Raw genomic sequence first — 13680 nt, forward strand, 5'->3', positions numbered from 1 at the left:
TGGACACACTTGAATAGTTTGGTGTCCTTCTTGTATTGAGGTGCCCAAAACTGCACACATTACTCGAGGTGGGGCCGTGCCAGTGCAATGTAGAGTTGGGACAATCGCCTCCCTCGACTGGCTGGCTATGCTGTGCTTGATGCACCCCAGGACACGGTTGGCCCTTTGGCTGCCAGGGCACGCTGTTGATTCATACTTAATTTACTGTCAACCTAAACCCAGTCAGAGGAGCTGCTAGCTTTATCCCTGTACTTCCATAGCGTTGGACGAAGTGGTATCATTGTGAACTTAGTTTCCCATGGTGCTTCACAGCATTTACAATCTCTTTTTCTATGTTACAATTCCTACAGAGATGGTAGTATCCAGAGAGATGGCTAGTAGAAAAATTCAGGCTCCTTCTTTCCCCTCTTCTGACCAGTATTATGTTTAAAAAAAGACACTACAGATCTTCACAGGGTTTGCTTTCATATGCTGATAGCTGCTGTATCTGATCCTAATGGGAAACATGCCCCAGACTTTTCTGGTGAGAGTAGAGTTCTGAGAGGTGGGAGTGTGAGGGCCTGGTCATTCTCTCCCCCTTTCTGTTGGAATTCTATCTGTTCTCATAAATTTGTCAAGGGACAAGAGAGAAACTGCATTTAGCACCATACCTGCAAAGATGTTGCTGGACATCACAGAGCAGGAGAATTAACGAGGTGGTGTGTACTTAAATAGCAGCTCACAGATCACTTTTTGACCTGTGGAAGCACTGAAGATTTGTAGGTTTGTTGGTGCATATGATGGATAAAGGTAATAGCTTTAGGAAAAAAGCCAATAGAAAGGAAAATAGCTCAATTACTGATTTGCTGGGTGTTACACCAGCCTCTGTTTTGGGTAATTGCTTGGAACATTGTGTAAAACACTCTTGGCTTTATAGAAATGGAAGTAGAATTTGGAAAGTTTGCTTAGTTTATAGCTTTCTGTTACTCCTGTGGTTATCTGCATTAGCAGAAATCAGTACAGGAAAAGATTTCTGTGGAACTGAGTGATTCCAACTTAAATTCATATGGTAATAGTGGTAGGTTTTTTAGAGGAAATAGAACTGTTTTATCATTTTTGAATACTGAAAAAAATGAAAACTGAATTAAGGTAACATTTTTTCATTTGAATTTTTACAGCTCTTTCTATTGATCCAATCAATAACAAGGAGACTTTGTTTCCACAGAGTGCCCTCTAAAATAGATTTGAAGTCAAGTTTTATTAAAACAGCACAGTACAAAAATCTGAATATGACTTAGTGTTAAGGAAGAAGCTTCCTTCTTCACAGGAAGTTAATTTTATTCAGTGGAAAACTTTTGCAACCTAGGGTGAGGACCACTACATGCTTTTAGCTAGTAAAACAAGGCAGTAATGGTTGCCAATGTGGACATCATCAGTAATTGAAAGTAAAAGTACTTAAGTATTATACTTCACTTTACAAGCATTAATAAAATGGAGCACTTGAATTATGCACGGTGCATCCCATGGTGACAGTGAGGATTTGGAGAGTGACCAGGAAGAAAAATATCCTTGAATACTCTTCTCAGAGGGGTGTATCTGCAGACAAAATGGGAATCATGTTACATATAATTTCTGCCTTTGTAACCTGTAAATCCCATTTCCCTTGCTAAACTAGTTTGTGAGGATAAATGTCACACTTTAAAACTAGAAAAACAAGCCGATCTTACAGTTCATGCTTTTTTTTTTCTTCCTGATTTCCGTGAGTTGAATCTGAAATACAGAGATATATTTATTTCTCAAAGTGCATTCCTCATATGCATCCTGTAGTTATATGTGTTACTTCATTGTCTTGTTACTGAATAAACTAGAATCAGATATTTGGAAGATGTGAATTACTGATGTATGAATCGTTACTTGCTTTTTCTCTATTAAGGCTTAATTAAGCCCTTTTTTTCTTTTAAGAAGTAGTAAAGGTAAAATTTTTAACTTCATGTGATACTTGGATGGGATTGTCAATGAATCTCATTCAGAGATAAATTATGGGGGGCACCTGCATCTTGGGAAGCTGTGTGAGGTAATTATGCAGCAGTATAAATGGAGAAGGACTCTAAAGCTTCAAGTTGATGAGTAGGTTCTGTGAAACACAGCTTGTGAATAGTGTAAAGTGTGACAACCTTCTTTGATGAGCTGTTTGATCTTTTTGCTGCTGCAAACTCTTTACCAGAATAATTTATATAAAATTTAAAAGAAAAAACCTGGAGTTTTAGGCTCTGTAATAAAGTTACCAGATAATCACAAAATCGCAAGATACAAACAAAGGTCATGGTTGATTTCCACCTTGTTTCAAGATTGACATTTTTTATAGTAGCATTAACTTTATTACTGATCATTGTCAACTTCTTCTGCTCCCCTAAAGGCTGAGCAAATTAAAACTCAATATTCTGTAATGATTTAATTGTTATTCTTTTAGTTTCTTTCTTACTATTATTTAATCTTAGAGCTAAACATTTAAATTGACCTATTCTTTCACCTCTGTTCATTATCTTTCCTGATCAGTGGAGAATAACTGCTTGCTCTGTCATGCATAATTTATAGACAGAGTGAGTACTCAGAGGTAACATGTTTTTGTGACATATGCAGTATTTGCTGGTTTGACAAATCTGGAAGTCATAAACTGCAGACTCATGAGATGGAGCAATGTCTGTCTTTAAGCACCTCACCTGCCCTCTGCTACTAATGCAACTGCCAGGGCTGCTTCTAACAATTCAGGCTCTCTGAGGAACTTCAAAGAGTTGCTGTTCTCATTTAGAAAATGATCTGTCAGGGTAGGAACTTCACCTACAAGTTTTGGTACAGGCAGATTCAGTCTTGCCATAAGCAAAGAAGACTTAGATATAATTCTTAGTGTTATGAGAATCAAAAATGGGCACCATGTATCTTTATTTTCCAGTAGTCCAACTTCTGATTACTTGCAAAGGCTATGTTCAATGTCACAGTCATGCATCAATTCCTGCCAGTGCATCACTAGTACATCCACAAGAGGAGGAGGTGGTCTCTGTGCCAGTTAAAGTTATTCCTGCTATTTAAAAAGATGAGGTTAAGAAAGTCAAAGAGAACTCACTGAGCTTGTTCTCATTCTATATGGCATAAATAATAATTAATGGAGCTATAGCATGCAAGTAAAAAATTTAGCTTTCCTCTCTTCTCTGCCTTAGATTTCAGTCAGTGTCTCTGAATTTGCAGGAACTGTGTCTGTTTCTTTGCATCATAAATGTACCAGCTGCAGTATTTGTAGTGTACAAGTACTGACTTTGGATAATTTGGATGCTGATATTTAGTGTCTGGGAAGTCAACCAAAATAATGTATGTTACCTAAAACAAATTTATCTACAAGGAAATTTTCTTCTTTTAGGTTTAAAATTTTTTGTCTACTTAATCATTTATGCAAGGGAGTCATGAGATTCAGATTACACAAAATTGTTTCCATAGCAGTGGGTAATGAATGAGGTCATAGCTACTTGATTAAATAATAGCACTTGTACATTTCGTCCTTTAAGGGGAAATATTTAGTTTAATATAATTATTTCAAAGTAACCATTAAAATTGTTACTTTACAACTAAATGTACATTTTCAGTATTCTTGAAAATTAGAGCTGTATATTTTTCCTCCAGATTCCTGCACCTTTGTGTGCTCTCTGACTCTCTCTTCCCGCCCCCTGCAAAGTTCTTCCAGTCTGAAAGCTGCATTAGACTCTGTAATCGCTGAGGTGAGAAGTGTTGTGTGCTAATAAATATTTTTAATTACTTATTGGCTGACCTGCTGCTCTCCAAATATTTATGTGCTGCACACTGGAACTTAATTTCCTACATCATTAAAGGCTTAGATATGGCTTTATATCCTACAGAGAGCTGCCTTTAATTCATTGTGAGTTCTTTTACAATTTTCATACAACAAATATAAATATTATGTATCACCCTTGAATCAAAAAAGGCCTTAGAGATGACTCATTTGTCCAATTTGGCAGGTAATAGAACGATTCTCTGGCATTCTTCAAATCATCATTGATCCATGTGTTTTATGGTATTACCAAATAGTTATATTTGTGACTCTCAGTTATTTTTGTCCAACTGCCTCCCTCCTTCATCTTTTATCCTGTCACCTTTAAAACCTTCTTAAAAATCATAAATGTCTTTGTAAAAATGTAAATGCAAATAAATCCTGTTTGACAGCCTCAGCATTGAGGAAGGTTGCCTGTACTCCCCCACAATATTAATAATTTGCTCTTTCACGTAAAATAGAAGCCACAAGTATTTTAGTCCATTCCTCTTACTTGAAAATGTTTGATTTTGATCAAATGAAGGCCTGAAATTCCTGTCACCAAGGTTTCTAGGGAGTTTTGCCATTCAAGGAAGTGAGTAGTTAATTCCTTTATGCAAGGACCAAGATCCTGGTTTTGGAGTAGTTACGGTACCTTGTGCTTTATAGAGACTCTGTCCATTAAGCTATGTAATGCCTTTCCTAATCCATGGAGTCTTTGTGATTTTGGGGCATCAGAGAGGTGGTTTTGAGTACCAGTTTTAGTCACTGGTGCTAGCTGCATCACTGTTCTGTAATATGCAGAAGAGGGGAAGAATTTCCTTCTGCAATCCAGTCTGCATCTCTTTCTCTCAGATACCTCTGATACCACAAGCAAGAAAGTACTATGAAGTTAATATAATGAAAGAAAGCGTACTGTTTGCTAATAGATAAAAGCCTCTTCTGTAATTGAGCAGGGTGGAGAAAAGTATGCAACTGAAAAGATACTGCCAAGTTTAATTTCACTGACAAAGCAGTTTGATAGTTATTTTGTACCTTGTATTTGTATGTATCTTTTAGTGAAATAAACCTCCTACTTTTGGAACCTTTTAATGACCTATTTTAATGTTGAATATTCTTGGCAGAGAATATTTTTTTCAGCAGTTTTCTTATTTCAGCTTCTACCACATAATTATTTTGTAAAAGCTACTGTCATAATTTAGATCATATAAATCATAAAAGATTTATTGGTAAGGCTTCTCTTAAAATTAGGCAAAATCAAATGCGTTATTTTTCAATGTATTTTTCATCCTTTCACAGTAGTAAAAAAAAAATGCCAAGAGGTGATGACTGAAAAACTTGAATTGGAGTTTGGGTATTACTTAACAAAAACAACAACAACAAAATTATAAACAATCAGCTAAAGTATTTCCTGTAATTAGGATAAACAAGTTAGGTAATTTCCCCACTGTTTATTACTTTTTTCTCATTTATTAAGACCTTTTTCTCACATTCATGAAGCATTTGATATTTTTGGATTGCAATGAATCGTATAGCATCACAAAAATGAGCTAAGTAGGAAGACAGTAAGTGAAGTGTGGTTTTTATTGCTTGTTACAAGTTTTTGTTGCATTACTGTTACTTAAAATGTTTTATCATCTGTAACAGAAAGAAATTTCTGCCAGATTAATTAGTCAATAGGATGTAGGTAATCTGGCAGTGTTTATTTCATGATGATGTCTGTATCAATTTTATTTTCAATGGTATGCTTTCTTTGATTTGCTTTCTGTTAGATGGGAGGAAATACGGGAGGATAACAGAAAATACACGTACCTTTCTACCCTTCTGTGTGTTTTTTCATTAAAGATCCCTTCACTTTCTATGGTTTTCATAACAGTCCCATCTGGTATTGCTTCATGTATTTTTTACAGTTTTAGTTTCCATCATATTTAAGGTTAGTGATCTGGCATGCCTACTCTAAAGTATTTTAAAATACATTTTGAAAGAATGGTCTCATGCTTGAACCACAGAAAAGGCAGTTAAAGACTAATATTCTGTTTTACATAGTAATTGTCTAATTTGCCTAATACTCCTACGGTATTATTGGGACCAAAGAATAATGTCTCTTTTGATGACATGTCTCTTTTGATTTAAACTTAGTGTCCCTATTAATAACATGAAATGCTTGTTTTGCACTTTTGTCTGCTACTTTGTAATTGAACCTGTGGTCCTAAAGGATTATGCTATTAGGATAATAATGTGGTCTTCGTAAAGGAAATTAATAAGAAATGCTCTATTGACTATAGATAAGGAACATAACTTTATGGATATGGGCTCAATGTTAGTTTGACAATTTGTGAAATATTTTCAGTGAAAAATCCTAAGCTGTACTTCACTGACTTGTCCTGTTTTTATTTGCGGACAGTAAGTTAACTTGTTACGTACAAGTTCACTAGTTAGTTATTTCTATAAATGTGGTCTGATACACAATTAGAAGTAACAAAGGAAAACTTAAGGGTTTATTTTTATGAATAAATATAAATGAAATTATTCACACAAACTTCTTAACTTATAGTTAAAGCTTATGTATTGTTATAAACAGTTGCTAACTTGGACCAAGAATCATAAGGTTTTTAAAAACCACCCCATTTGTCCATTTGAATGCATGTTGAGTTTGTAATGACTTTGTTTTTATTGCAGATTTTTAGTTGTGAGAATCACACTCTCCTTCTGACAATCTCTTTCATTAAGTGCAATTTTTAAAAAATTGTTGTTGGATTCCCACATTGTGCAATCCTTCTATATTCCTCCCCTATTTACTCTTCTATAACTTCAGTGGGCACTGGTTTTATCATCTATTTTTACTTCCTGGCATCATTATTAAGACTCTGCTTTTTCATTTCACTATAATGCCTGGAATTGTTCATTCTTTCCCTTTTACACTTCTGTCTTATATGTTTAATTGTCTTGTATAATTAGTCTGACAATCTTTACCAGTATGTTTTTAGTGTGTCTTACTTTATGATTCCCTACACTATGCCTGCATTGTCTGCCATTTGTGTAATACTGAAACACTTAAAATCCTAAATATACTTATCTTTATAAGATCCCTATGCAACAGAAATTACCGTTACTCTTGTTCTATAGCTGTGGGATGAAGACATGAAGAGACTAGATAATGTGACTGAGGACTTCAAAAATTTGGTGGCAGAACAGAGACTTCAGCATGTCTCCCAATTCTTAGGCTGGTATGGAAATCACTCAGCCAGCTTTCCAGTTATTCAGAAATACTGCTTTCCACCAATGGAGGTGTTACATCATAACATCTCCATTAACATGTAGAAATTTTTAAACTTTGAACTGAGTCTTTTTGTATTTTCTTCAGATTTCAGATAATGTAGGTGTCTGCTGTTTCATGTTCTTAAGTGAGAACCATACCCAGGAACCTTTCATTTGACAGACTTATGCTGTTTGTGGGATCATGGCTGGAACACTGTATTTTACTAATCTAGTTTCCCTTTCCTCTCAGGTCAAGGTTTTAGAATTAATTCCTATACTGCAGCAATTTTTGTCAGTCAAAACAATGACTTGAAAAGGGGATTTTATACAAGTAACCCATACCAGAAATATGAAGGTCACAGAAAAAAAAGTCTTTCAGGATTATTGAATGTCTGCACAAGTGCAACAGAGAAGCTGGTCACTGGAAAAAGAGAAAATGTATTTGGTCTTGGAACCTAGACTCTTCACAGTGTAAGCTTTTTTTTTTTTTGTTTTTTTTTTTTTTTTTTTTTGGTCCAGCACAGGAAGTAATGTTCTAGTTGTAAGTAAAGACGGGCAAGGAGCTTCTCAGAATTCCTGCAGGAATGCAGAAAGCAAAAAGAATAGTTGTTTCACAGGAGTTTACCATCTCTTAAACTAATAAGAAAAGTTTTGGAATCTATTTTGGACTTAATTTTTCTTAACCTGCCAAATTTGCAAACACCAAATTACATAGCTTCTGAATATTTTATGAGAGAAAAATGCTTGGCTATCTCATCAGCCATGTTTTCCACTGATCATTCTGTTTCCTTTTATTCAGTGAGAGGAATAATGTTTTTCTGGGTATCAATAATTAATCCTTTGAAACTAGCCAAACCATAGCTGCAATATGATAACTGACACCAATGTAACCTAATATTGACTAAGAACCTAATATTCAAAGAAATGCAGTGGATAGGCCAGTTTATAGGGAGTATCTCTTAGCTCACATTTAGTTGGTTTAGCCTTTGCTCTCTCTTTCCTGCAAGACTGATTCTTTTCAAAGATTTTTCTAAGTCTCCATACAGCTGTTTATTTCTCACATTCCCATCTGCCCTCTTTATTAATATTTCAGTGAAATCCTGTGTTTGCTAAACAGAACAGGTGATCTGCTTCAGGTTTTTTTGTTTGGCTTGTTTGTAGCACTGGATGAACTGGTACTTGGTAACTATTAAGATGAAGACTGCTGATGGTGACTGTATCTGTTGGAGAACATCTGCTGTGGCAACGTATTCAGGAGGTACCTGATGTCTTGACATACACTGTATGTTGCCCAGCTGCTGAGAATGCAGCATGATATTATGGTTTTATAAAAATTTAAGGCCTCTGTTCGGAGTTATCAAAATGGTGAGAAAATGTATCTTCGGGCATGTAATTGAATTACTGATAGAAGTCTAATAACTTTAAACTCAGTGTTTTAGAGGTCTGCCTAACAGAAAGGAGAAATAGTCTTATATGCAAAATTATCCCTCTTCACGTAGCATCTGTTGGTGGCTTTGGGGAAGCAGATGAATGAAAAGGAAAGGAACATGAATGTGGATTTCCAGTGTACAACAGTGGCCAGAATGAAAGTGTTGTTGATCTGATATAAAACATTTCTTAAAATGCAGGCTCTAGGAATGCAATGCTGTTAATTGAGGGCAGTTAATAGAGATAAAATTGCAAGTTGCTGGCATCATTATCTAAAGCAGCACTTGCCTTCAAACCAGTTGCAACTGCCATTCTGGCAGGCCCTTTCTTATCTCATGTTCTCTAGGATGGAATTCCAAGACCGATACTGGGCTTGCTCCATTGGTATTACTGTTTTTAAACTTCTGCTTAAATTGAGTGTACTGCTTCCTCTTGTGTGATGTGGGCATGACTCGATGCCCTGTATTCTTATTACAGTTGATACGTCATGATTTTTGCATGCTATTCATACTAGTTCAATGTTAGATAAGCAGGGATATCAGAAGTCCTTTTCTTTGTTTCACTAGACTTTAACCCAGTTCTTTGCCCTCCCATTACCTGCCTGTTTCCTCTGTTTTCTAACATATTTTAGCAAGAGACGAAGTTTTTTCTTCAGTACCTTACTTCAGAGAGTGCTTACCAGGTTGTCTTCACAGTGTCCTGTTTTTTTAGGGCTTCTAAAAAGGCAAATTATTTTCAGATGACGTTTTAAGTTTTCATAAACATTTTCTGATTTTATTTTGTGCAGTCCTGGATTGAATGGAGTGTCTGTGCATTAGTTCTATGTCTGTACAGATATTCTAGAGAGACGTAAAGTGAAGCAGGCAGGACTACATTTTCAAAACTGAAAACTGTTTTTGAGTGTCTTTTCCCTTTTTGAAGTCTGCTTTCTTAAGATAATTGTGTTTAGGCATCCCAGCACTTGTGTAATCTAAATCAATATTTATTGATGAAAGTATAAGACAAATCATTGAACTATCTGGTGAATCCTGATTCCTGTACACCCCTTCTCATTATGCGTTCTGTTCCATTTTGTCATTAAGTTCAGGAAATACATATTTCACAAAATATTCTGCTTCTCACTTAATCTACCTGAATGTTCCTGTCATCAGATAATTAAAATAATGAACACTTTGTGAAACAAAAGGTAAGCAGAGTGAATAAAGATAGTATTACTTTACTTGTAGATACTGAGCCTGTAAATAATTAAACAATTACCGTCACTGTCAGGTTATTTTTTTAAGCACCTTTTTCAGGTTGTGGTGTTGGTTACTCAATGCTTTGAGGTGAAGAAATAGCAATGTAACAGGACTATACAGTTAATAACAGGACTGCTTTGTACACAGTGTAAATGAAAGCAGCCTTTAAATCTCCTTTAGAGGTCTCTGCACAATTGCATGATGACTTGGGAATAAACTTTTCTTAATACTTAACCGCCAATTAAGTAAGCTAAGAAGCTGGCCATGTAGATGAAAAATATAAAATATCCCAACTGAATACAAGTATTACATAACAGCAAGTAATCTCCATATTAATTATAGCTACAATAGTGGCAAGAGTTAGTCTTGGTATGTAGCTGATCATGAGACTCTGCTCCAAATGATACTTGGCAGGGGATGATTGTTTCACTTATATTTTTATTAAGAAATAATATGGGTGGGAGATTTTAATAGAGGTGAAATAAGTGGTATAAATGCAGAAATACAGCCCTTCAAATGTATTACAGACTTTAATACTTTCAGAGAATCAAATACTGAATAAGTCTGTCACATTTTGCTGCTCTAGTCTACTGGCAACCAAAAGTCAGTACAGCAAAAAGAACTGTAGGGTATTAGAACCTTTTGAAAATATAAAATCTACCTTTCTCTTTCCATGAATTAAATTTCTTACTATTTTATTGAGTGTTAGGAAATTTCATTTTTATAATCTTACGAATAATCATTCAGTTTAATTCAGTTTGATATATTGACAAAAAAAATTGGGAGTAAGGAAGGAGTATGTAAACAGTAAGAGAATTTTCCAACCTAAATACTTTCAAGTTCACTACCATGAAATGGACTTTTCCATTCAGCTCTTTTTGTTTAATGATCTGTAGTTCTGTGACTTTCTCTACCAAAATCCGTAATTATGAATTTTTTAGCAAGGTGTGCATCCCTGAGATTTTAAATAGGGCTGCTGGGTGGAAAAGTCAAGAACGTCTGTGGCTTCATCCTCACTCTGCCGATGACTTCTCTGGTGACTGAGTTAGGCACTTAATCACCATCTCAGTTTCTTATCTGAGAGGAAGAGATAATTGCACTGTCTTTACTATGAAAACCACAATACTTTCATTCAGCATAAAAGCCCACTGTGCTATGTATAGGAGGACCGTGCAGTAAAATCTGGCGTGTAGAGTTTACAATCTGAAAGACAAGCTGTAATAGGTACAAAGGGCAGACGAACTGGTGGGAAGAAAGAAGTAAATGGCACATGTAATCTTTAGGAGGTCAGTAGCTGTGAGGGCGGTGCGGGGCTGGGGGGTTCCCGAGGGCCAGGGGATGCCCAGGTCAGCAGGGCCGGGTCTGGAAGCCGGGGCCTTGTCCCACCGCCTCAGCCAGGGAGTGGGGCAGGTGGGGGCAGCCCCCCAGCCCTGGCCATCAGCAACTCTTTGGGGGCAGGCCGGGGCCAGCCTGGGATGTCAGCCTGTGGGTGAGAGTAAGGATCTGGCCTGGTGAGGGGAACCAGCTGTGGGTTGGTGGTGCTGGTGGGGCCTGGCTCAGCGAGGCCCATGGCTGGGTAGGACAGGGCTGTGGGGAGCTGCTGGCCCTGGGCTGGGCTGAAATGGTGTCCTGGGCCACAGGCAGGGTGGGGCGGGCCCTGGGGAAGAGTCAGGGCCAGTGAGGCCTCCGACTGCCCCCGGGGCCTTAGAGATGTGTCTAGGGTGCCTAAACCTCAATATTTTGTTTTATTACAATGTCTGGTACGTACATACAGCCACATCATCCACTCAAAAAAACCCCAACAAAAACCCCAAAAGAAGCTAAGTTTCTCTTTCCTGGTTTATAATCAAAACACTGATGGTGTTCAAGACATTTCTTTGGGACTGTTCTGTATGGCTTGGTGATGATATGGGTCAGAAATTGTCCCTAGCCAAGCGTTACTCTCCTGGAAATGCCTTGCGCTGTACCATACATCACTGTCCTAAGCAGTGACCTCATTTCTGTAGGTTGTGCTCTGTGCGTGTGCAATGCAGTATATGTCTGTCTTGCCGAGTGCAAAACATCTTATTCACTGTATCCAAATTTGTCTGGGAATGAGGTCCTGTTATGCAAATACAAAGTAGCTTTTATCTTTTCTCTGATTATTTGCTTAGGAAGTACTGAATTACTGTTGTAACTCCAAATAATTCGGAACTATCAATATAGCCACATCATGCATTGTGCTATAATTGCTGGTTAAAAGGCAGAGCCCGCATTTCAGGAGGGAGACTAACAGGGAACAATCTGATTAGCTAATTGAGTTGTAATAGTGAGATTCTCTAAAAACAACTGTTGGTCTCCATATTACATTTTTAGTGTTGCTCTACTGTCCTTTGCTGACAGATTCAGCGCAACAGCCTTACTAGTTCAGTACTGCTCTCAGGAAGTGCCATTACCTTTATGTCCAGCTGTGTCCTTAAGACCATCTCACAGCTATGCATTTTGACTGTGGTAGTGTAATATTCCTACTGTAGTAATAATCAGTGAACCAGCGTCAAACATCTTTGCTTGTGTAATGGATATCCCAAAGGGGATTAATGGCAATTGAGTTCCTGCTTCGTGGCCTATAGGCAAGTCATCTATAAACGAGATCTTTAAAGCTGTTGGTCTGTGCAGAGTGCTTGAAGCACTAATGTAGATCTTTGGGTGCAGTTCAAGTGCTCAGTACTTGCCTCAGCACTGAATTTTGCTGCTTCCCTGTCCTGGTTTCGGCTGGGATAGAGTTGATTGTCTTCCTAGTAGCTGGTGCAGTGCTATGTTTTGAGTTCAGTATGAGTAGAATGTTGATAACACTGATGTTTTCAGTTGTTGCTAAGTAGTGTTTAGTCTAAAGTCAAGGATTTTTCAGCTTCTCATGCCCAGCCAGCGAGAAAGCTGGAGGGGCACAAGAAGTTGGGAGGGGACACAGCCAGGACAGCTGACCCAAACTGGCCAACGGGGTATTCCATACCATGTGATGTCATGCCCAGTATATAAACTGGGGGAGCTGGCCTGGGGGGGAGTCACTGCTTGGGAACTAACTGGGCATTGTTTGGCGAGTGGTGAGCAATTGCCCTGCGCATCATTTGTACATTCCAATCCTTTTATTATTACTGCTGTCATTTTATTAGTGTTATCATTATCATTATTAGTTTCTTCTTTTCTGTTCTATTAAACCTTTCTTATATCAACCCACGAGTTTTACTTCTTTTCCCGAATTTCTTCCCCATCCCACTGGGTAGGGGTGGGGGGAGTGAGTTGAGCAGCTGCATGGTGCTTAGTTGCTGGCTGGGGTTAAACCACGACACTCCCCTATCCTTGTTTAGAATAACTTTCCAAGTATTCAGGAAGTCATTAGTATTATGCTGTCACCAAAGGCATGCCCATGGCACAGTCTGATTCTTTGCATATGATGTGTTTTAAACGGTGTACAATCCCGGCTGGCTTTTCCTATCATTTCCCTGGATTTCTGTGCAGCATCCATGACTGTAGCACATAGCAGGCAGCCACAGAGCACAACAACCTTACTGCAGCATCTGTGAGAGACCAATATGGATTCCAGTGCATGTGACTCATCAGTCAGCTTAGTGCAGCTGAGGGTCCTCTTTAATTTCTAGCTCTCCATTCTACGAGAGCCATTTACTGACAGAAGAATTCCTGTGATATGTTAAACACTTTTATTGAAACACTGGTTCACTGATAGCATGGCAGCTCCCTGCAGATTCTTTATGGTGTATTTTGTTCCCCTCACACTCAATAATTATTGTCTTGTTACATCATGCTTCTCAGTGAAGGTTTACTCAAAATTAATTCTAGTGATAGTAAATTAAAATCATACATAAATTATGTTCACAGCTAGTACACGTTGTTTTGAATTAATACATCAAAAGGTCCTTCAGGCATGTCTGACAAACTCATTTGTATGTAGCTCTATAATTGCAT

The 13680-nt window shown here is 37.5% G+C and overlaps 1 protein-coding gene across 24 annotated transcripts in view; it reads left to right on the top strand.

Moving 5' to 3' along the window:
- KCNMA1 (potassium calcium-activated channel subfamily M alpha 1) overlaps positions 1–13680 on the top strand; it is a 531710-nt gene that overhangs the window by 132170 nt on the left and 385860 nt on the right. The window lies entirely within an intron of this gene.

Source organism: Accipiter gentilis, chromosome 9 (assembly GCF_929443795.1).
Source record: "Accipiter gentilis chromosome 9, bAccGen1.1, whole genome shotgun sequence".
NCBI lineage: Eukaryota > Metazoa > Chordata > Aves > Accipitriformes > Accipitridae > Astur > Astur gentilis.